Here is a 25,048-nt window from a genome sequence, read left to right as displayed (position 1 = left end):
GGACACACCAGATTTGTTCCTCCCTAGGGTCATTGCATTTGTTCTCTGTTAACTGGGAACTCTGGGCCTCTCGTGATTTATCCCTCTGGTCATTCATGTCCCAGCATAAATGTCACCTCCTCAGAAAAGCCTACTCTGACCATCCTGCCTAGTGTGTCCCATCTGACCCAGCCTCCCATCATACCATCTTTTTTATTTTCTTTTTAGCACTTACCTGCCATTTTCTTGTTCTTTGTTGTTGTTGTCATTGTTTGTTTATGGTCTGTACTCCCCTCAGATCTAGATAGAATGGAAATTTCATAAGAGCAGGGGCTCAGTCTGTCTTGTTCACAGCTGTATCCATACAGTCCAGAAGAGTGGCTGATATATGACAATGATATCATTTATGATACGATTACCATGGCCACCTATTGTTCAAGCCTCATGAGGTGATTACTATTATCATTGCCATTTTACAGATGAGAAAAGAGAAGCCCAGAGAGGGTCATGACTTGCCCAAGGTCATATAGCAAGTAAATTGTGGGACTGTGATTCAAACCTTGGCAGCCTGTCTCTGGAGCCTGATGTCTTAATTGCTAAAGCATGTTGAATATAGGGGCACCTGGGTGGCTCAGCTAGTTAAGCGTCCAAATCTTGATTTGGGCTCAGGTTGTGATCTCACAGTCGTGGGACTGAGCTCCGCAGCAGGCTCTGTGCTCAGTGGAGTCTGCTTGGGATTCTCTCTCCCTCTCCCTCCGACCCTCCCCCTACTCCCGTGCTCTAAATAAATAAATAAATAAATAATCTTTAAGACATGTTGAACATAGAAGCTGCCCAATAAATATAGATAAATCAATGAATAGACATCTTTTAGTCATCTCATTGACACTCTGTTGTATTTAACACTGCAAATTATCTGACTCTTTCATGGGCTTCTCCTCAAATCTTTCATCTCCCTCTATTTTTTTTTAAATACATGCTATTTTTTTAAAGATTTTATTAATTTATTTGAGAGAGAGTGAGCGAGAGAAAGAAACAAATGGGGAGAGGCAGAGGGAGAGGGAGAAGCAGACTCCCCAGTGAGCACGGAGCCCAACACAGGGCTGGATCCCAGGACCCTGAGATCATGACCTGAGCCGAAGGAAGACTCTTCATGGACTGAGCCCCCCAGGAGTCCCTTCTCCCACCCTTGAAATGCTGGTATTCACCAGGCTTCCATCCTGTGTCAACCACTCTTCTTAATACATGTTCTCCTTGGGTTCCATTATTCAGTGTCATGATTAAATGGCCATGCTATACGCTGACAAGTCCCAGATCTACCGTAAATCTCTAGTGCTGACCTCCCCAGAGTGATGGAATTAAGTGTGCGTGGCTTCATGGACATTATCACTTGAGCATCTTAAGGCATCCCAAACTCACCAAACATAAAGTTGACTTAATTTGCTATGTGTCCAGGGGCACTTGGGTGGCTCAGTCATTAAGCGTCTGCCTTCGGCTCAGGGCATGATCCCGGAGTTCTGGGATCGAGCCCCACGTCAGGCTCCTCCGCTGGGAGCCTGCTTCTTCCTCTCCTGCTCCCCCTGCCTGTGTTCCCTCTCTTGCTGGCTGTCTCTCTCTCTCTCTCTCTATCACATAAATAAATAAAATTTTTTTTAAAAAAAAATTTGCTATGTGTCCAGTCAGATGAATCCCATCCAGGCTGTGGAAAATGTGCCATTTTACCTTCTCCCCCAAAAATCTTCTTTTCTTGTATCCCCCATCTCAGTTCCTATTACTACCATTTACCCAATAAGGCCAACAACTTGGCAATCTTAGAATTTCCTCCCTCTCCTCATAGCTAATGTTTGACCAAGTCCTATGGATTCAACCTCTTAACAGTTTTCCAATCCATCCCTTCCTTTCTGTTCCTGCTCCCAGCAGGACTTCTGAATCTCCTTCCAAGTCTATACATTGTAATAGTGTCCTAACTACTCTACCCATGTCTGGTCGCGCTCCCTCACATCCGTTGTCTGGATACCGCCAGCATGAGCTAGCTACAATAGCATTTTGTTCACTCTACACTCTGCAATGGCTCTACCATTCATTGCCTTTCAGATCAAGTTCCAGCTTAATAAAAATCAACCTTGATCTGGCCCTCTCCCACATCCCCAAAATCTACATCAGCCCCTCCTCCTCTCACCCCCTTCACCATCACCTTATGCTTCCGGAGCAGCCAGTTCACCACCTTTCCCCAGTAAAGCCCGCACAGAGCCCTGCTTGTCTCCCTGTGGAGTAGGGATCGGGGAAAGCCAGTCAAGTCAAGGGAGAAGAAGCCTAACTTTTCAGTCTCCTATTTTATTTTGGAAGCCCAGCTGCAGCTCTGCTGTTTCCTGTCACCAGATGCCCCAAGAGCTTTGTAATTCAGTGCTTTTCTGCCTTCTGGGATGCCTGTCATTTGAAACCCAAAGAGTGACAATAAGCGCACTGATGAACCAAGAGAAAAGACGTCTATTTACATGAGATGATTTGCATGAGAGGAAGAACTGAGTCCCTTCACAGGAAGAGGGAGAGGACTGGGGAGAACCCCTGGCCAGCCCCAGGGATTCGTGTCTGAGCGGGGCAGCAACAGAAGGGGGCCAACAGATGATGAAGCCCCTGTTTTACAAAGTCTCTTTCCTGAAGAAGCACAGCTTTTGTGCGTAAGTGACAAAGTACGGCACAGGGCAGGGTCCTCTCCCTCATCTTGGGGGGCGGGGTGCCGCCCAGCTTCAACACACTTAAGCTTCATATTTAGGGCTCAGCACATTGGAGAAACACGGGGCTGCTCTGACATCTGCAGGGCTGGCTGGCTGGGAGTCACTGAAAGATGGCATTCGTGGCCCAGCCTTCAGTGTTATCCCCATGGACACCAGGAGCATGGGTGGTGGAAAGGCACCATCCTCAAATGGCTCAGTGGGCAACAGATATCCATGGGAAAGGCAGTCAGGGCACGGGAAGAAGACATCATGAATGCCCCACGGTAACTGTAGCGGACAGACTTGCTTGCAGTACACCCCCCCGCCCGGGGACCCTCAAAAATCACTGAGTTAGACCTGAATGGGGGCAGGGGACAAAGCTCTGAAATTTAAAGATGTAAGACAAAGTCCACAAAATGGGGGTTATCACCATTAAAGTGACACATTTCAAGGCACCACTCAGGAAAATCTGAGAAAATTCAGGTTCGTAGCATTAGATTTACTTTAAAAAGTTAAAAAGTGAAGGAATAAGATAACCTAGGAAAACTAAAATGGAATTCCCTGTGGGACTTTCCTTTAAAGCCTTCTCTACAACAAGATAGTTATGATATGTCATCTAAAAGAAATAGCTTATAATTTAGCATGCTGAGATTTTTCTATTAACTCAACAAAGTTTCAGAATGGAACAACACAAAGTTTCCAGGGTTATAGGTCTGAAAGTCAGCTTTATAAAATCAGTATCTTTGGGTAGATAGGCATGAAATCCTGCCAATTTTCCTTGAGCTCATTTGGGAAAGAAGAGGACAGGCATTTTCAAAAGCTTACTCTTAGCGCTGCATTTCCCATGGAGTGCTTGACCCAGTTGTGAAATGACACACTTTCCACAGCCTGATTGGGATGAACACAACTGAACATATGGCACATCAATTCACCCATGGAATGGACGTTGACACAGCCAAGCTCTTTTCCATTCTTATAAGTGATGAGATACTGAGTTTTATTATTTTTTAATTTTTTTAAAGATTTATTTATTTGAGAGAGAGAGCACACACACACAGGTGAGCAGGGGGAGGGGCGGAGAGGGGGAGAATCTGAAGCAGTCTCCCCACTGAGCACAGAGTCTGACATGGGGCTCGGTCTTATGACCTGAGCAAGAGTCAGGCGCTTAACCAACTGAGCCACCTAGGGGCCCCAAGAAAATGAGCTTTAAAGTGAAGCTGATTAGTTATTAAAAACAAACAAACAAAAAACTCACTTTAAAACATCTTAACTATGTTTACAGATATCCTTATGACACCCGGGAGACATGAAATGCAGAATCATTCGTTCACTGGAAGATGAAGACTTGGGGAATTACAATGTTTTTCAAACATAAACTTCCAAGTTAACTAAATCCGGAAATCAAACTTCCTATGTGATAGGAATGGTCCAAAGCAATTAACAAAACCTTATGAGATGGATACTGCTGTCATCCTGAATTCATAGATGAAGAAACGGAAGCTCGGCAAGTGTAAGTAACTTGCGTAAGATCCCCCAGCTGGTAAGTGGCAGGCCAGGGATTTAAGGCAACCCGACTAGAGAGCCCGCGTGTGAAAACCAGGGGGAACTAACTATATAGCTTCCCAGTTTCTACTACCTCTTTTCTTTAGCTGGCGTGCAAAGGATGGTTTTGGTGCCACCTCTGATCCCATCTATACCTACTCTTACCTTTCAAGTATCTACCTCCTTCTCTAGAAAGAAAGCCTAACAGGCTTAGCCTGGATTGGTGTCCATATTTAAGTTGTGGGGGTGTGGGCTGGAAAGCCCCTGAGAGGCACACACCACACCTTAATGAGTTCTTTAAATCAGGACTTGAATAACAACCATAAACAGTAATTTTAGGGAAAGGACAAGCGGGAGGATTACTAGCATTGATGGTCTGCTATGTGCTGAGCACTATGCTAAGAGCTTGAAATACAGAACTCACTTGTTTTTATAACACAAAGACTACAGGAGATTAAAGATTATCGAAGAATCTATCAAAACAGTGTCAGGGTCCCTGGCTGGCTCAGTGGGTGCAGTACGAGACCGTTGATCTCGGGGTTGTAAATTCAAGCCCCACGTTAGCTGTAGAGATTACTTACAAATAAAATCTTTAGGGGCACCTGGGTGGCTCAGTCGGTTAAGCGTCTGCCTTCTGCTCAGGTCATGATCCCAGGGTCCTGGGATGGAGCCCCACATCGGGCTCCTTGCTCAGTGGCAGGGGGTCTGCTTCTCCCTCTCCCTCTGCCCCTCCCCCTGCTAGTGCGCTCTCTCAAATAAATAAAATCTTTAAAAAATAGAATAAAATCTTTAAAACAAACAAAAACACAATTACCAGCGCTGAAGAACAACGACAAGGCTGGACAGAAGATGCCAATAGACAAAAGGGAGCGAGGAAAAGAAAGATGATCCAAAGGAAGAGAACTGAAAAGTGGATTTATATTTTTTCTTAATTTATATTTTGAATAGGTTTTGTATACAAAGGTACAAAATTCAAAAGGTACAGCAGAGGGGGTTTTCTGTATCTTTATTTGTCTGTTTTATGTAGTCAAAATAGTTTATTCTTTGGGACCATAAACTTTTTTTTCGTATGAGTTTTATGGTCGACATTTGTCATTTGTGCCTGCTCCAAATCTTTTCTTTGTACTTCTTTAAATTATGAACTCCTTATTTCCATAGATAGAAACAAACAAAGACAAGACATTTCTCAAGTTGCTTGGCTACCAGGATGTAGACATGTGCCTACCTTCCAGCAAACCTCAATCAAGCAAGACTTGGGATATATGCAAGAGGTTGCAAGCACATCATTCTCCTAGTAAATAGGTACGTGGGGGCATACGGTTTTCTGCAGGAATGTAATGGGGTCAGTCCTGGCTTTGTGGCTGTTGAGCCCCACTGGGTAGTCACAGCAGGATTTCCGCTAGAGCACCCTTATCATGAGTGTCTGGACACGTATGCTGTACTCGCACATTCTTCCTGGCTGCTTGGCTTCTGACTCGGTGGCATCCAGGATTTGCTTCTTGGCCTTCACCAAGAATACATTAATATCATGCATTAAATTTCCACTGAAATTAGCGAGAGTGGATTCTTTCTCTGAAAGAAACCCTGAAGTTCTGGGAGTCTGGGACTGACTAGATGACCCAGTGGGATTTGAAAGCAGTAAGGATGAGATCCAGGGAAAACACTGGTATCCCGTGGCAAAAAAAAAGTCATGACAACTATTGTAATAGAAGGTGGTGCTATTCCTGCCTCCCTTTAGACAGATGCAGCAGCAGATACCTTGGGATGCCAAAATTACAGTGAGACCACCCCCCTGCTCCCCACTCTCCTCCCTACTACACAGGATTCATCATGGGCACAAAGGAGAACCTGTCCCACATCTCCTGGAACTCTGAGTGAAATCCAGGATATAAGAGTGGGTCAAAGAGGATTTTGGGGTGCCTGGGTGGCTCAGCAGTCAGGCATCTGCCTTCGGCTCAGGTCATGATCTTGGAGTCCTGGGACTGAGCCCCACATCAGGCTCCCTTCTCAGTGGAGAGTCTGCTTCTCCCTTTCCCTCTGCCCCTCCCCCCAACTTGTGCTCTCTCTCACTCTCTCTCTCACTCAAATAAATAAATAAAATCTTTTTTTAAAAAGAGGATTTGAAGAAGATAGTTGAGGTGTTTGTTTGTTTATTTAAAGTAGGCTCCACACCCAGCATGGAGCCCAACACAGGGCCTGAAGTCACAACCCTGAGATGGAGACTTGAGCTGAAATCAAGAGCTGGACACTTAATCAACCGAGCCACCCAGGTGCCCTGAGGAGATTTTTTAGAGGCTTTTGCTCTGCTTTAATGTCTCTCCTCTTTGGACCTCAGCCAAAAGAGGCCAAGCACACACAGCTGGATATTCAGGGGCTAAGCAGAGTTGAGAGAGAGCACCCAGAATAGAGAGCCATCCACTTGAGTCAACAGAACCGCAGGAGAGGGGACTGCAGGGAACCTCCAAAATTCCTGTGCAAGAGCCCTAAGAAAAAGAACCAGCTGGAACAATCTAAAAGGCCCCCTAGGACTCATCAGCTTTAATCATCTGTGGGGCCTGGAGACTAGGAGCCACCAGCTCAAGCACAGTCACGAGCCCCTCTCTCCCTCTCATCTCTACCCTACCTCCAACCTCAGAGGAGAAAGAAGACGACAGCGGGTAGAGGTGAAGGCAAGTGGGGAGAGAAAGAGAAGCCGTAGAAACTCTAGAAGCTCTCAGAAGTTTCATCCAGATGTATGGAAAGATCCTCTTCTCCTCCTCCAGTCTCTTAATGAAGTTTAAAGAATTCTTGGAAAGGAAATACAAAATTGCCCTTTTGTAAAGTAATCTCTGTGCCCAGTGTGGCACTCGAACGCACAACCCGGGGATTGAGAATCGCATGCTTTACCAACTACGCCAGCCGGGCGCCCCAATGTAAAATTGCATTTTGATTATATGGTGAGTTGTGCTCATAGAAGTCCCTGGAGCCCAGGGACAGCACAACAGAAATATCCCCTGCAGTCACAAAGAGTGAAATGTCTGGTGAAAGCAAGGCTCTGGCGGATTGTGGGGGAAGATGACAAAGGCTATGAAGTGAACAGCTTCATCTAACTGCACGATAACATTTAAAGAAAAAAAGAATCACAGGCTTAGGATTTAAATTCTCACTTCAAAGCGCGATCAGTGAATGAAGAGGTTTCTGTGACTTCCCTAAAATAGTCTTTATGTCGCTCAGGCAGAGGGCTAATGAAGACGAAAATCAGAGGCAGAAATGGATCCTCAAGACTGATGAATTACAAAACAGATTGAATTCGCAGTTTCACCAGGCCTTTCAGGGTACTTGTTGGAAAAAAGTGGTTCTTCCCCGAGCGCCTGGATGGAGATATTTTGTAGGCAACGCAGATAACTCTGAGACTCACAGAGCTCCCGTGCTAACAAAAGCAGCCTTTCCTCCCATTCTGATGAGGTTGGCCCTGTCTTGTTCCAAAACCCTGTAAGTTCATCAAGTGGTCACCTTGCAAGGAGACATCCTCATGGCCCACCCCATCCCTGCTCATTGACTCCAGACACACAACGAGAGTCCGATTCCAGCATGCTCTGAGATCAAAATCAGACCAGGGAAGAGAAGGCTGACATCCCAAAGCACTGCAAGGGTATGGGAGAGAAGAATTCTGAGAGTGTCGGCAAGAGAAGAAAATAATTTTAGATCGGATCAAATTTATATTACAGGTGTCCTCACCGAAACGTCTGGATTCAGCGTGCTGGATGCAACAACTAGAACGGGTTCGCACGTCTTGCTTGATTGTCTGAAACGGAGTGTCCACGGGGGCCCACACTCCGGAGACTCAGATGCTCGGTATTCCTTAATGAGAAGGGAATCCAAAGGCTTGAGGAGAAAGGAACAGTAGAGAGGATTCATGGTACCTGATCTGCTCGCCCAGCATCAGAAAGACGAAAACAACAAAACAAAATACCCCACACAGTGGTAAGAAGAGCATTAGCATTCTAGAAAAATACTTGCGCTCTGGAGGCCAAGGATGAGAGTGCGAGATGCTTCCATGGACAAGCGTTTCCTGAAGGGGTTCACCTTCCAAGGGAGCGGGTTCTGATTCCTGAAACAAGCAGAAGGCTTAGGCGTGACTGACAGTGCCTCAGAGATCCCAGGGTCTTTAGGGCTAACATACACAGGCACTAAAATGTTTGTACTTTTTTTTTTTTGTATTAGCTTGTATGACAGCAACAAAATCTAAGTCTGGGGAACAGAGGACTGTCTTCAGTCACGATGATGGAGAATCACAGTCTTCACCCAATTCCCAGACCTGAGGCACCTTCCAGACCCAGGGTCCCTTGAGGAAAGGGAAGACCACATGCCCTCGAGGATGGCCCTGCAACAGCACCACAGGTGTATGCCCACAACTTCCTCCTTTCCTTTAATAAAAGCACTTGGAACCATCTACCAAGGCAGCTGGGCCCTGAGAGAAGGGACTTCAACAAGCCTGACAGGATGATTATTACCTCCTAGCTAATGCTAATCCCCCAGAGGCTCCAAATGCCAGCTCTGCTTAGCTCTGGTCGGTGTAAGCACACTGATGGAAAACAGGTGAGAGCGGGGCGCACTCGCACTAGGACCATTCATGGTGAGACTCGTGGATTCTCGCACGCATTCTATACTGACTTCCTCAGTGCTTGAGTGCTTAGTTGTAGCCGAAGTCCTGGCAGAATAGTCACGCTGGCTCCCTGAACCGTGATGTGAATCTCACTATGGTAGGAAGGGTTAAATGGAAGTCTCTGGAACGATCCCTCTATACTGAAATAATAAAGATGCTTTGTGTATATTAAATCATTTATCTTCACAGTAAGCCTGTGATATAGGATCTATTATCATCCCCACTTACAGAGGAGAAAGCGGAGGTGCAGAGAAGCTAAGCAGTTTGCCCGAGTTGACGTAGCTAGTAAGACTGGATTCAAACCCAGGCAGAACCTACAGTCCATACACCAGGTAAAGATCCCTCGTCAACTGAGATGTTTGCTGCAGAGAGAAGGAACAGAAAACAGGTGGTGGAGGAAGGATGTTCTAAACACCGGCGGTGCCTTTGTGAATATTATAGAAACGAGGGTTGTCGTGGCTGTTCACAGTGAGGGGGGTATAGTGACGTGGGTAAGTACATAGGATTTAAAGCCAGACTGCATGGGTTCAAGTCTCAGATTTACTGTGGAAGACTTTGGGCAAGTTTCTTAATAGAGGGTCAACTTCCCCACTTATAAAATGGTAGTACCTACTTAGTAAAGTTTTTATGAAAATTAAATGAATTCACAGATAAATAAAGTACCTAGTAGGTAGTGTTTGCTATTATCTCCTTCCTTGTTTTACCATGTATATTTTTATGCAGTTACCTGATTTTATATTTTATATCCTTTTGTTCTTCTCTTACTATTTTACCTAGGCTGTATTAATGATGATTAACCTCAAAACTTAGTCCACAGGTCATAGAATAACAAGATGAGTTTGTACTAACCTTGAGAAAGAGTGTCCACCAGTCAGAGATCCTGAACTTAGAGCCAGAGTCAGACACTGCTATGACTTTAGCTCCCTCCTTTTGGAGACAGGGCGAGTATGGTCGCATTTTCACAAGGAATAATGGCATTATCTCGGCCTATAGGAAACTGCACGGCTTGAAGGTAGATTTTCTGTGGATGCTTTGCTGAAAAAGAAAGTATGACATGGCGAATGTTCAGGGATATTCATCTACAGTTATCCAATTCGTTATACCAGTCACTGACCCAAAAGCTGACGGTAGTATTAAGTGCAGAGTTCATACAGTAATTATTTGTTTAATGACATTCTGATGTGTTTTTTCCAACACCATCAACCAATTCTCCAGTCCCCAGCAGACACTGACTGGGTATTCTACAAATTTAACTCAATCCTGATGCTGTCTACCTGCAGATAAGCGTCCATTCCCACAGGATAAGGGCTCATTCCCACAAGACTTGCCCCCACTTCAGATGCCAATTGAAAGTCAAAGCTTTCGCTTGTGCTTCTGACCAACGCGCTATAAATTAGAGGTTCCCAAAGCTCCTTCCTCAAGTCTGATTTGCTAGAACAGCTCACAGTACTCAGAGAAATATTTGCTTATATTTACCAGCTTATTATAAAGGGTACGAATGGAAGCCAGAGGAAGAGGTACCTGGGGTGAGATCTAGAAGGGTCCTGAGCTGAGGAGCTTCTGTCCCTGTGCAACTGGGGTGCACCATCCTTCCAGGATGTGAGGGTGTTCACCAAGCTCACCAAAACCTGTTGTTCAACAGTTTTCACAGAGCTTAATCTGCAGCGCCCCCTCCTCTCCTTCCCAGAGGTGCGTCGGTGGGGCTGAAAGTTCCAGACTTTTAATCACTTGGTCTTTCTGGTGGCCATCCCCTACCCCGAGGCTATTTAGGGGTCCCACCCTAGGTCACCTCTTAACATAAACTCAGGTGTGCTCAAAAGGGGCTCCTTATGAATAAGACACTCCTATCTCTTAGGAAATTCCAAGCGTTTTAGGAGCTCTGTGCTAGGAACTAGAGACGAAGACCAGATATATATTTCTTGATATAAATCACAATATCACAGTTATCCATATCATTAGATTGTAAGTTCCTTGAAGACCGATTTTCTCCATTGTTCACCGAAGTATCCCCTGAGCTACTGCAGGGTTCTGCACATGGGATTATCTCAATAAATACTGGCAAACCCATCGGTTTTGAATCTGGTAATAGTATTATCTATTGCTGGATAACAAAGTACTACACATGTAGCAGCTTAGAACAACATACATTTATTATCTCCCAGTTTCTGTGGGTCAGGAGTCCAGGCATGGCTTTGTTGAGTCCTCTACACCAGGGTCTCCCCTGGAAGCTGTAATCACAGTCTTGGGCAGGGCTGCAGTCCTACCTCAAGGTTCTACTGGGGGACGATCCACACATAAGCCCATATAACTCTTGGCAGAAATCAGTTCCCTGTGGATTGTTGCGCTAAGGGCCCTAGTTTCTTGCCTGCTGTCAGTTGGAGATTTCCCTTGGTTCCTGCCACGTGGCCCTCACCGTAGGGCAGCTCACAGTGTGGCAACTTGCTTCATCAAAGCCAGCATGGAAGAGGGTCTGTCAGGAAGAGGGACATTGCAATCTTATGTAACGTATGTCATTACAGACATTCCATTACCTATTGGATCAAAGGCAAGTCATAGGACCCACCCACAGTCAAGGGCAGACAATTCTACAAAAGCACGGATACAAAGAAACAGGGATCATTGGGCACCATCTTCGAGTCTGTCTGCTTCGAAAATTCGCCAAGAAACATCCTCACCAAATGAGCTAAGCTATAGCTGTTCTCTAAAGAAGGCAGGAGAGTTAATGTCTGAGAAAGGCCAGAGGGGCCTCATTAGCTCAGAGGACTATCTAAGCCCTTGCTGTTGTCAGGTTGCACAGGGAAGCAAAGGTCATCTTAAGATGAAAATATTCACTAATATCAATTTAGTCCCCACTCAAACAAACCCTTCTCCTCTTAATGCTAGTATATGTCCTTGTAGGTCTCATCCCGCCAGAGCTGCCTCTTACTAATTGTGTGAGTCTGCAATGCAAAGACGATCAAGCCAATTGCACAGGTGCCTCAAAAGAAAATTATCTGAATAAAAAAAAGAAAGAAAATTGAGTACCAGAGCCTTAGAAGAGGCTCTTGGGAAAACTGATGAAGCCCTCAAATAATTTTGCAAAACTGATTCTTGTTTTGATCGTGTTGGGCAATTTAAGTATAAAATGTATCCTGCTATCTGGGGCGCCTGGGTGGCACAGCGGTTAAGCGTCTGCCTTCGGCTCAGGGCGTGATCCCGGCGTTATGGGATCAAGCCCCACATCAGGCTCCTCCACTATGAGCCTGCTTCTTCCTCTCCCACTCCCCCTGCTTGTGTTCCCTCTCTCGCTGGCTGTCTCTATCTCTGTCGAATAAATAAATAAAATCTTTAAAAAAAAATGTATCCTGCTATCATACCATTTTGGGGATAAATATAATGAAAAAACATCAGCAAATATATCTTTTTTTTTTCATTCTAAGAAACTTGTCTGGATGCAAAATAACCTAAGTAACCTAACCTTACATGTAAGAACAAACAACACTGTCCCATAATTTTATTTTATTTTTAGCATTTATTCTGAATTTGGGTCTGTTGTGAGCTGTGCCTGGGTTCAAATCCTAACTCTGTCAATTACTAGCTGTGTGATCTTGGACAAGTTACTTAACTTTTCTGCGTCTCAGTTTACACAAATATAACATGGAGAGGCTGGTAATAATAGTGCCCCATCACCTCCTAGGCCATCACCTACTTTGACCCCACTGACAAGCCTGTGTGGCCAATGTCGAGGCAGGTGCCTTTGACAGAGTGAGTGGCTTGCAGCTGGGCCGAGCTGTCCAGATGTCCCCTTCCTGCCTCCAAAAGGCTGGGCCTCGGCAGCATAAACCAGAGTGGCGGAGTAATTAAGGGCAGGGGTAGCTGCAAGTTTAGGATAACTTCCTCTCTAACCGCTGCTGGAAAAAGTCCATCTAACATGAATCCACCGACAACAAAGACCAAAAATATACTGCACCTTGCAAGATACAAGAACATATAAATAACTTTCCGAAGGTCCGCAGATAGCAAGTAGTGGATTCAAAGCCAGCTACAAGTCACTCCAAAGCCCAATGTGATGCTTTTTCTCATACACAGCTCTTTGCACAGCCCTGTGGGTTGGAAGATGGGCAGGGAGGACAGGCATGACTGCGGGAAATGCAACAGCGCTCGGAAGGAAAACAAGGGGTCCGATCAAGAGCCAGACGAAGAAAATCACGTCTTACTTCCCCCTCCCTTCCTCACTAACCCTTTCATCTCTTAGCTCTCCTCTGCCTCCACCCCCACCTCTCATGTTCCTCCAGTGGGCTGCTTAAGAAGGGTTTTGAATAGTACTCTTGAGATCTTAGGAAAAAAGAAACCATCTAACTCAAAAAAGCAAATAAATCGATATCGAACCATCTTCCAGCTGTTCCGTTTGAATAGAGACAGAAGCCCAAAACAAGGTCCAGGAGTGTTAAAGTTCATTTTCAAAACACAGTGCATGCAGTGTTTATTCTTAATAAAGCCGCGGAGCGAGACAGAATCCAACGGAACTGCGGGGGGGTCACCGCTTGGCAGATCAACGACAAGGACATAAGTGGCCGAGTCCACATGCAGGCAAACATGGCAGACTGAGGTGCTGTTTGGGGCTAGGAGGGATCAACAGCACCTATGGAACCTGGGATTCTGAGCATGAAAATGGCCCTTCTTGCCTGCAAGTCACGGCATCTCTGCTTCTGCAGACGTGAAGTAGAGAATAAACCAAATCCTTGGAGGCCACGGTTGGAATGGAAAGGAAAATGCGGCGTTGGTATCCAAGTGGTATTGCCTTGGAAAACAGTCATTGAGGGGAAGGGAAGTATTATTCTCTAGCTGGGGGCAGGGTAACAAGCTGCGACTAAAATCAACTCGTGCCACTGTGGAAATATTTTCATTCAGCTTTGACTGAGAGACTGTAGGTGACACACTCGGCGGTATTTACCTTTGTCTCATTGACGAAGGTACACGGGGAATTCAAATTCCTGGGCTTCTATTCCTCTTCTCCGTAAAACGATGAAAGGGGATTACAGAATATTTACACTCCAGAAACCTCGGAAAAACAAGGAACAATAAATATCATCCAGGTGGGTCAAATATCTTAGTTTAAAAATCTAATCTCCCATAATCCTGATCACTACAGTTTCAATGTTTAAGAGTAAAAAACTCTCCAACACAGGGAGCACCCGGGTGGCTCAGTCGGTTAAGCCTCTGACTCTTGATTTCAACTCAGGTCATGATCTCAGGGTCGTGGGATCCAGCCCCATGTAGGGCTCCCCTCTCAGCTGAGAGAGCCTGCTTCTCTCCCTCTCCCATTGCCCCTACCCACACTCATGTGCACGAATTCTCACTCTCTAAATAAACAAATAAAATCTTAAAAAAAAAATACCTCTCCAATATAGTTAACAATTTATTACACATGTATTAAAACTTTCAAAAATAGAACTTTTAGGGACACCTGGCTGGCTCAGTCTGTGGAGCATGTGACTCTTGCTCTTGGGGTTGGGAGTTCAAGCCTCATGCTGGGTGTAGAGATTACTTAAAAATAAAGATCTTAAAAATAAAAAAATAAACAAAATCTTTAAAAATATACATATAAACTTTAACCTTGAGTCTATAACGTCTACAAAGTTTGTAAAACATGTTTGTTATTTGTATTAGATTATGAATTCCGTGTATTAGAATGTTATGGGGCCTTAAGATTTTCTTACTGTCTTTGATCATACTCCCTAGAAGCCGAGCTTGAGGCAGGGGTTGGGATGCACACAGTTTACTAAAGGAGTACCCTCGGGAGAAAGGGAGCGAGGGAGGACAGGGCAGGAGCAGGAGCTAAGCAAAGGCAGGGGCTCAGCTGGCGTCGAGCTTCAGAAGGACCCCACAGGGAGCTCGGCAGCATAAACTGAATCTCAGAGTTGGTCTCATCTTGTGGTAAGGGAGTCAGGCTTTCACAGCTCTGTGTCAATTAGCCATTGGCTGCGGGTTACCCCTAGAGATGGGTGTAATTTCCTGGGTGGGGTGGCTCCCTTTGAGCTGAGGGCAATTCTGTGGAGAAGGGGGCAGCCGTGAACACTTCGCAGCCCCCGCTCACAGAACCGGGGCAGGTGAGCAAGAGTCAGGAAAAGGCGTGTGGCCAGCGCACCAGCAGCAGCCGGTCCACTCACTGCACCTGCAAAATAAACGCACGTCTAGAACCCCACGAGGCTGGCGTGAAGGGATCTTACCACTGTCAGTATGGTATAGATTTCTTGGTGGTCAGTCACTGGTATTCGCTTCCTCCATTTAAGCCTGTTTCAAATAATCACTTTGGCAGATTCCAATCCAAATACAGAAGGAATCTTCATTTTTCCACAGCTACAGACAAAAACAATTCAAAATGGATGAGTAAATAATATTAAAAATCAAACAGTGCAAAACTGGAAGAAAATAAAATTAAGTATTTATCATCATTCTCAAAGGGGGGTGATTTCTCACGCCTGGAAGTAAGGAGGAAAACAATCATAAAGGAAAAGATCAGCAGTTTTTATTGCATAAACACATAAAACTTCTATCCATCGGGGAAAAGAAACAACTCTTCATAGACGAAGTCAAATAGTAAACAACAATTAGGAAAGAATGTTTCTGCAAATCTGAAAAAAAAGAGAAGTCCTTGACAAATAAAGATTGCTAATTTGGCAAGGGGAGCATTTTCATAGCATGCTGCTTGCTAGACTCTGGAATAAAATCCTCACCCAGCAAAAGGGATTGAAAAGGGATTGAAAAGGGATTAAAATATCCCTTTTCAAGTGCCCCCTGGGACTAACCTTGTACAGTTACTTCATTGTTCTGTACCTCAGTTTCTTTATCTGTAATATGGTGATAATAATAATAATAACAACAACAACATGGAGCTAACAACAATAGTAATAATACCTACCTCTTTTTTTTGTTGTCATTCTTAGGGCTGCAAGAACCAGGTGTTCTATGAAAAATTAATTGCCCGAGATTATAAAAAGAGGGCTTCAAGAGTTAGAAAGAGAAAAGGGAGCTACCATGGGTGACAGAGCACAGGTATCAGGGGGAATAATTGGAACTGGGGTGATAGAGTGAGGGAGTGTATCCTGCTAGCTGCTGCCATGCCCTGGCATGAAGTTGTCCTTGGCAGAGCCAAAGCTCTAGAACTTAAGTCAGGGAGCTGCCAGAGGACCCTTGACACCAATAGAGAATTCCTTCTTACCTACTATGGTAGAGACAAAATCTGTTTCTTCTCAGGCTCCCTTGTTAGATGTGGTCATGCCACCAAATTCTAGCCTACAGAGTATGACAGGAAGTGACGTGCGCCATTTCTGGGCAAGCACCCACTACGTTTGGTCACATTCTCCTTTTCCTTTTGACAGCTGGAAACTGAATGTTGGAGACTCCACTCAGACCATGCAGATAGTAATGGGTCTTTTGATAGGGCAGAGCCAGTAGGTGGAGAGAGCTTAAGTCCCAGAATACTCTGTAGAACAGAGCCACCTACCAACCGGGAACACACACACACCAGATAGTTTCACGAGCAAGAAACAAACTTCCGTATTGATGTCACTAAATGATTGGGACTTACTACAGTTTGGCCTACCTTGATACAGCAATGTTGAGCTAAACCTGTTCATAAATTACACTCAAAGCCTTTCCTATAGAAACATCGTAGGCACGGCAGAACAGCGACCCTCCCAACACACGGGAGGAGACAACATACACATGTTGAAGGCTATGCGTACAATTCCAAGGCAGTTGCCAAAAGGGTTTGGGCCCCGAATACTTCCCCCTCTTGGCCTACGAAAAAGACTGACAAACTTTTTCTGTAAAAGGACAGAGAGTAGATATTGTAGATGGCTTTGCGGACAACACAGTTTCCGTTGAAACTATTCATCTCTGCCGTTTCGCAGCACAAAGATTGTCCCAGGCAATACCTGAAAAATGGCCATGGCTGTGCTTCAGGAAGTCCTTATTCACAAAAACAGGGACCAGGGTGTATCTGGCTGCAGGCCACAGTTTGCTGACCCCTGGCCTCCAGGGATCCCTGGAATTCCCAATGTTAGAGAATCATTTGTTTGGCTTATACCCAGCAAAGTTGTTAAAATAGAAATAGGCAGTAAACCAAACTGTAAAAGGTTCCATTCTTTTCGTTTTTAAGGACAGCCTTATGTTGCACCTGATTTTCTTTCTTTCTTCCTTAAAAATCTTTAAGATTTTTATTTATTTATTTGACAGAGAGAGAGAGAGCACAAGCAGGGGGAGTGGAGAGGGAGAAGCAGACTCCCCACTGAGCAGAGAGCCCGATGTGAGGGTGGGATCATACCTGAGCTGAAGGCAGACACGTAACAGACTGAGCCACCCAGGCGCCCCTGCACCTGATTTTCTTGAGGAAGCTACATTATAACAGGTTGACATTCCTGATCAAGAGCCTAAAGCTAAACTTTTAAAAAATGATGGGCATCATATTTAATTAATTATTAACTCTTTAACTGCCTAGCTTAAAGCTTTGCAAAATAGAACAGCATCAATATAATGGGACAACTGCAGGAAACATACCAACTTTATTTAAGATATTTCTAGAGCAAGTCATGATTGATTGATTGATTGGCCACCATGGTCCAGATGCTGATCTAGGTACTTTAAATACATTATATCCAATCATCACAGAAACTCCCAAGGCACCTTACAGAGGTGGAAATTGAGACTTAAGAGAGGTAAGCAATTTGTCTAAGACCACCTACCTGATAAATCACAGAGGTAGTTGTGTTTAGATTCAAAGCCTCTATGCTTACTTCGCAGCCTCCTGGTTCAGAAATTAAAGGGCATGGGCAGAGATTTTGATGGAAAACTAGAGGCTAGGGGCACCTGGGTGGCTCAGTCAGTTAAGCGTCTGTCTTCAGCTCAGGTCATGACTTCAGGGTCCTGGGTTCGAGCCCCACATCGGGCTCCCTGCTCAGCGGGGAGCCTGCTTCTCCCTCTCCCTCTGCCTGCTGCTCCCCCTGTTTGTGCTCTCTCTCTGTCAAATAAATAAATAAAATCTTTTTTTAAAAAGAGAAAGAAAATGAGAGGCTGGCCAGGAGAGGAGGCTGCTTGGTTCTGGACCTTGAGGGATAGGTTTCTATGGTCAAGAGCATCAGGAAGAAGAAGTTGGGCCACTGTGTGTTGTTGAAAGGTCATACCATGAACCACTGGCTGAATATTCCAAGTCTGAACTGTTTTAACACAATGGGTAGCCTACAAAAAGCAGATATGAAATTATTACACTTACTGAGCACCTACTACATGTCAGGCAACACTCCAAATACTTTACAAGGATTTACATGGATTCACCGTGCCGTCTGCACGAGACCCCTTTGAAGGAAGTACTGTTACTACCTCCATTTGATGGCTCAGGAACTGAGGCACAGAGAGGCTAAGTAACTTATCCAAGCTTTCGAAGTGGCAGAGCTAATGTTAGCTTTGTCAGGCCCAAAGCTCACATCTTGATCCCAATACTACAGTGCTCCCTACAGCAGCTAATAATAAAATTCCATGTCTTGTAATTCTTTTTTCTTTTCTTTTTTTTTTTTTTTTTTGAGAGACACAGCAAGTAGGGAGGGGCAGAAGGAGAGAGAGAGAGAGAATCTTAAGCAGACTCCACGCCCAGCATGGAGCTAGTCTCAGGGCTCGATTCCATGACCCTGAGATCATGACCTGAGCCGAAATCCAGAGTCCAACGCTTACCTGACTGAGCCACCCAGGTGCCCCCATTATTATTCTTATCACTGTCCCACACAGCAGGTGCCCAATTCTACCTAGAATTAGCCTGAAGTCATTGCCACCCTTGGGCAAATCTCTCTCTCACTTTTATGTCTCATAGATGTAGAGAGCAGCACGGTGTAATGGCAGGAGGAAGGATGTTGGGACTTGGAGCTGGTCATGGAGATGAATGCTGCCTCTTTAAATTACTGGCTGAGGAATTACTCAACGTCCCTGAGAGTCCATTTTCTCAGGTGAAGAATAGGTTCCCATCGACTTATTAAGGTAATACCATAAGCCCTGTAATACTTCTTAGGTAAGCTGTAATACCTAACAGATAATACCTATTAAGGCGATACCTACGACCATGCCTGGAGCCCAGGTACATATTCCCCCCGTGTCCATTTCCTTCCCTCGCCCATGATTCTAGTCCTGCACTCTGCCTACCCCCAGGTGAGCAGAAATTGCTGCGTTGCATTCATTCTGCTGTGTGGATCTGAGCTGTCGGAGGTCAGCACTCTCCTTTCTTGTGTTACAATTTGCATCCTCTACTTTTGTACGCCCCTCCTCTGAGAATCTCTAAGGACCTGGCCAACTCCAGAGGGAAACATGAACCATTTTTATTCTACTAAGAGGAAAGCTGAGACACAATGCAAAATCAATGGTTTTTCCAGAAAAATTTGAGAGAAATTCCAGATTTTCTTCCTTTCCCACAGTCCTTCCCAGTAATTGAACTGCTCCCCCTGGAAACCAGATGGAAGGAGCTGGCAGTCAGGAACCCCTGCACAGTCTACAATGTTTAGCAGGAGCTGGCTGCGCCCAGATTCTCAGTCATCACATCTTCTGAAACCCCCTCAAACTGCCTCTCCTGAGGGACGGCAGTTTTAGCGCAAGAGTCCATTTCATTGTGAAAGAATTGCCAAGCATGAGGCACACCCAGCCCGCGGTGCTGGGTAAGAGTGAGTGATGTGCTGCCTCTGATTTATGTCCATCTGTCCGTTTGAGAAAATGCTCATTGGTAGATGACGTTAACCTCTTGTATCATCCTCTATTTTTAGCCTCCAAGTGAGTGATGAATCAGGCTATAATCCGACAGTGTGCTTACAGGCACACTTCAGGCAAATTAAATTACAGTGCCTCAGACATCACATACATTTCTAAAGAATAGAGCCAGAAAGCATTACAGCCTCATTTTTTTCCTAAAGGACCCATTATACATCATAAGGTTGAATATGACTCGAAAGTTTCCTCCAATTTTATTTATTTTATTTATTTATTTATTAGATTTATTTATTTATGAGAGAGAGAGAGCAAGGGGAAGGGGTAGAGGGAGAAGGACAAGCAGACTTCCCACTGAGCAAGGAGCATGAAGCAGGGCTCGATCTCAGGACCCCGAGATCATGACCTGAGCTGAAATCAAGAGTCAGATGCTTAACCGACTGAGCCACCCAGATGCCACAAGTTTCCTCCAATTTTAATCAAGCCTCATATGCCCATGCAGCTTATTCCAAAAGCTGGAGAAATGATTTCTCTTGGATATTATTTTGTTGTGAGCTCAGACACTGCTGGTAGAAACCATATTCTCAATCAATCATTCAGATACATATGGGGTACCTACTCTATGACAGGTACTGTCTTGGCACTGGGGAGACAACAGTGAATAAAAGCAAGACATAATCCTTACCCTTGTGGAGCTAGTTTAGTGAGGAGATGTTAACCAAATAATCAAACAAATGGTAAGGGTTGAGCGCTGAAATTACATTATTAGGTCTCTGATTCTGTCTCTCTCCACCCATCTCTTCGCTGTGCTGTCTTCTACTTGGCTTCCTCTTCCAACATCCTCTCCTTATGTGACTGCTATGGCCTACTTGCAGCTCCTGACTACTATGGTGCTAATAAATGATGATCTCAGAGGAACGACTGTCCCTAAAACTCCAGCAAAGCCCCAGAGAAGATGCTGATTGGCTTGGTCGAGGTCACATGCTCATTCCTATACTCATACGGAGGCTGGGAAAGGAATAATCTGATTGGCCAGACCAGGTCACGTGTGTATTCTCTAGGTGGGGAAGGGGGGGCAGTGTTAGTCTCCTTGGCACCATATGGCTGAGCAGGATTCCTAAGGCACGGGAGAAGGTAGTTTCCCCACTGAAAGAATGATGGATGAATCAATGTTTGTCCACCAAAATGTCAGAGGGATGATGTTTAAAGTCAGTCAAGTAAAAGAAGAAAAGAAGTAGCATTGTAAGTTATGCTTTTGCTCTCTTCCATCTGGTTCCTCTAAGGGCCAGAGACTGAGCCACACAGCATGTTAGAGAGAGAGAGGCTTTCAGAACCACACACACATGGACTCAAATCCTGCCTCCCTTACATCTGAGTGGCTATGTGGCGTTGGACAAGTCCTCTACCTTCTCTAGGACAGTTTCTTCACTGGTAGCATGAGGATAATAATTCTACCTCCATGGGATTGTTGGGGAGATAAAACGATACCATGTAAACAAAGAAGTACAGTGCTGGGAGAACTGGAGGTGCTTGGTGGATCTGGGTATTTAGAAATCTCCCTGAAGTATCATGTTGTGTAAGTATCATATTGCAGACAGGCTCCTAACTTGTGGGGTGGAGGGAGGGAGTGGTGTTTGGAGACAAAAGGAAGAAGAATATATAAACAAATTAACAAGCATACATTCATATTCTGAAAAGTGCTCTGATGGAAATAAACAGAAAAACCTCCAACAACAAAAAAAATTTGATAATGAGTAGAAGCCTCCTTTAGCTAGGATAGACCAGGACAGCCTCCCTAAGAAGGTGACATGTGAACTGAGTCCTGAAGGCAGAGAGATTACCAGACCAAGAGTTTGGGGAGGGGGCTCTAGACAGAGAGAACAGCATGGGCAAAGGCCCTGAGGCAGGAAAGGGATGGGCATGTTCAAGGAACAGAGGGAAGACCAGTGGTTGGAATGGTGAGATTAAAGAGCTAGGTAGGAAACAGATCAGAAAAGGCCTTCCAAGCCTTAGTAAGAGTTTCAAGTTCCATGCTCAATGATATACCTGGTTAAAATTCTAGTAAGATCATTAGAATTATCAGGTGTAGAATAGAATGGATAAGGGCATGTGAAGGGAGACCAGCTAGGGGACCATTTGATAGCCTGTGATAGACAGTGGGGATGTAGCCTAAGGCAGTGGAAGTGGAGATGGGGAGAAATGGATGGATTAGAGATATGCTTTGGTTGTAGGACCAGGAAGTCCCTGGGATGAATTTGTAGGTGGGAGAGGAAGGAAAGGGAGGAATTAAAGATAAAGCTTGACTCTGAGGTTTGAGCAACTACTTGGGTGAATGTGGGACCATTTACTGAGATGGAGAGGCCTTGGGAAGAAACAGGTTTAAGGTACTGAGTTTGAGGTGCCTACAGGGACCAGGTGGCAGTGCAGTCAGATGAACAAGGCTGGGTCTCAAGGGACAGGCCAGGGCTGGGGTATAAACTGCAAATCATGGGACTAGATGAGATCATCAGGAAAAATGGGAAATAAGAGGAGGAAAGCCCCAGCCTTGAGGCTGTCCTGCATGAGCCGTGAGACTCATAGAGGAAGAGTCAGCCAGGAAGAGAAGCTATGACCCATGGGGAACGAGGGGAATGAGAAAAGTTGAGGTGACAGAGAGCAAGGGAGAAAAATATTTCAAAAAGAAGTAAGCTCTGGTAAGAGCCGTGAGAGATTAGTAAAATGAGGACAAGGAAATGAGCTTTACATTTAGGAGAAACAAAAACCTACCCTTTACAGCAGTGCTCGTAGACTGATCTCTCTCTAAAACAGATCTGATAATGTTACTCCCTTGATTACAAAATTCAGTGGCTCACCACCAACTCCTCAGCAAGGCATATTGGCCTACGTCTTCCCAGCTTGGCCTCCTTCTGCTCTCATTCCCCATTCCTTTGCCCGAGCTTCCTCTGAGCAGCAACCACGGGCTGGTCCTGCCTCTCTTAGCAACACCGCTCTCTGGGTCTGTGCGGTTTCTCGGACCTGCACTGCCCTGCCCTTCTCCTGATGCATGCTGCCCTCCCACCCCTGGCCCAGCCCTGATTCTACCTCCAGACCATGTTGTTTGAGCTGTTCTCTAGGATCTCACAAATCCCCTGCTTGGATCGCTAATACAGCACTCTTCAGGTTGCATTAGAATTGTTCCCCAGCTGGGGCACCTGGGTGGCTCAGTCTGTTAAGCATCTACCTTTGGCTCAGGTCGTGATCCCAGGGTCCTGGGTTCGAGTCCTGCATTAGGCTCCCTGCTCAGTGGGGAGCCTGCTTCTCCCTCTGCCCCTCTCCTCCCCTCCCTTGCCTCCGCCCCTCCCCTCCCCTCCCCTCCCCTCCCCTCCCCTCGTGTGTGAGCTCTCTCTCTCTCTCTCAAATAAAACAAATCTTTAAAATTAAGAAAAAAAAAGAATTGTTTCCTGATTGATCTCACCCATTAGAGTATGAATTTCTTCATAGTTGAGACTGTGTTTTATGCATCCTTAGTGCCCAACATAATACTTAATCTACAAGAGATGCCTACCAGGTATTTGTTGAATAAATTTCCTAGAGACTATTATTTCAAACAGAAGTTCTAACAATTCTTAAAGGAAAAGCGAAATTAAAACATATCTTTTGAACCAACATACAAGTCCCCTCACTCAAAAAATCATCTTAAAAGGTACCAACAATCCCAGTTGTGGGCTGAATTGTGTCCTTTGCCCCCAAACCTCCAAATATGTTGAAGTCCTAACTCCCAATACCTCAGAACAGGACCTTATTTGGAAATAGGGTTTTTATAGAGGTAATCGAGTTAAAATGAGGCCCGGCGGGTGAGCCTTAATCCAATATAACTGGAGTCCCAATGAAAAGGAAAAATTTGGACAGAGACAGACAGATACACACAGAGGGACGCCATGTGAAGACACAGGGAAAAGGCCATGTGAAGACGGAATATCTATAAGCCTAGGACTGCCTGAGGCCGCCAGAAGCTAGGAGAGTCCTGGTATGGTTCCTTCCCCAGCACCTTCAGAGAGGGCGTGGCCTTGCTGACACCTTGATTTAGGACTTCTGGCCTCCAGAACCATGAGATAATACGTTTCTGCTGTTTTAAGCCACTCAGTTTTGAGTACTTTGTTATGGAGCCCTGGGAATAGAATACACCCCCCAACATGGAGAGAGCCCAAATTTTCTTTGTCACTTTGGCACTCCATAAACTTAATTCTTTATGCTAAAGAATGAAAAAATACAGGAAGAAAAACCAAAGAGCACTCTCCTCAATTTTGTCTAACACGGAATTGAAAAGAATCTTCAAAGACTTCCTTTAGTCAGGTTTAAATTAATCTACATTTTGTATTTTTAGTGATATTAAATTAACTGAATGCATTTTGATAATAATAATGTGTTGTGGAGGGTGGAAACTGATTATATTAATTTGAATGCTATACTTTTATTCAGTAAAAGAAAGTTGAGCATTTTCTTCTGCTCGTTTTATAAACTTGGATGAGTCTCATTATTAAATAAAATAGTGTATTAATTAAAAAGTTATGGAGGTGCCTAGCTGACTGAGTTAGCGGAGAATGCAACTCTTGATCTCAGGGTTGTGAGTTTGAGCCCCACGCTGGGTGCAGAAATTACTTAAAAATAAAATCTTCTAAAAAAATAAAATAAAAAATAAAAAGTTATTTATAAAAACTGTAAAGGTTTGGACTGAAACAGTGAGATGGTGTGATGGTTAAGTCTGTGTCAACTTGGGGTGCCTGGGTGGCTCAGTCGGTTAAGTGGCTGACTCCTGATTTCGGCTCAGGTCACAATTCCAGGATCCTGGGATCGAGCCCCACATCGGGCTCCGCACTTAGAGGGGAGTCTGCTTAAGATTCTCTCTTTTCCTCTCCCTCTGCCCTTCCTCCCTGCTCTCTCTCTTAAAAATAAGCAAATAAATCTTTAAAGAAAAAAAAAAGGTTATGTCAACTTGACTGAGCTAAAGGATGCCCAGATAGCTGGTAAAGCATTATTTCTGGATATGTCTGTGAGGGTGCTTCTGGAAGAGATCAGTACTTGAATTGGTAGAATGAGTAAAGTAGTCACAAAGCAGGTGGGCATCATCCAATCGGAGGGCCTAAGTAAAACGAAAAGGCAGGGGAAGGGCAAATTTGCTCTTTCCCATCTTCCTCTCCTGTCCTTAGACATTGCTGTTCCTGGTTCTTGGGTCTTTGAACTCCAACCACTGGCTTTCGTGGTTCCAGCTTGCAGACAGCAGCCTGGGGGACTTCTCAGCCTCCATGACTGCATAAACCAATTCCAACAATAAACCTGTTATATATATATCCTTATATACACCCCATTTTTTTTCTGTTTCTCTGGAGAACTCTGACTAATACACACGGGGAGGTGAAAATTTCCAGAATCCATGGGGAGATGGCAGAGAAATTATCATTGCCTGTTT

The 25,048-nt window shown here is 44.8% G+C and overlaps 1 long non-coding RNA gene across 1 annotated transcript in view; it reads right to left on the bottom strand.

Moving 5' to 3' along the window:
• LOC113256149 (uncharacterized) overlaps positions 1 to 25,048 on the bottom strand; it is a 56,096-nt gene that overhangs the window by 21,493 nt on the left and 9,555 nt on the right. The window contains exons 3-9 of the long non-coding RNA XR_008960732.1: positions 15,090 to 15,219; positions 13,814 to 13,921; positions 10,402 to 11,350; positions 9,730 to 9,915; positions 8,231 to 8,325; positions 7,953 to 8,099; positions 215 to 279 (exon numbers count right to left, since the gene is read on the bottom strand). This is a non-coding gene — a long non-coding RNA (uncharacterized LOC113256149). The remainder of the gene's footprint in view (positions 1 to 214; positions 280 to 7,952; positions 8,100 to 8,230; positions 8,326 to 9,729; positions 9,916 to 10,401; positions 11,351 to 13,813; positions 13,922 to 15,089; positions 15,220 to 25,048) is intronic.

This window comes from Ursus arctos, unplaced genomic scaffold (genome assembly GCF_023065955.2).
Source record: "Ursus arctos isolate Adak ecotype North America unplaced genomic scaffold, UrsArc2.0 scaffold_21, whole genome shotgun sequence".
In the NCBI taxonomy this organism is placed as follows: domain Eukaryota; kingdom Metazoa; phylum Chordata; class Mammalia; order Carnivora; family Ursidae; genus Ursus; species Ursus arctos.
The sequence above is the reverse complement of the archived record's forward strand: the minus strand, read 5'-3'. Positions and strand labels throughout refer to the sequence as shown.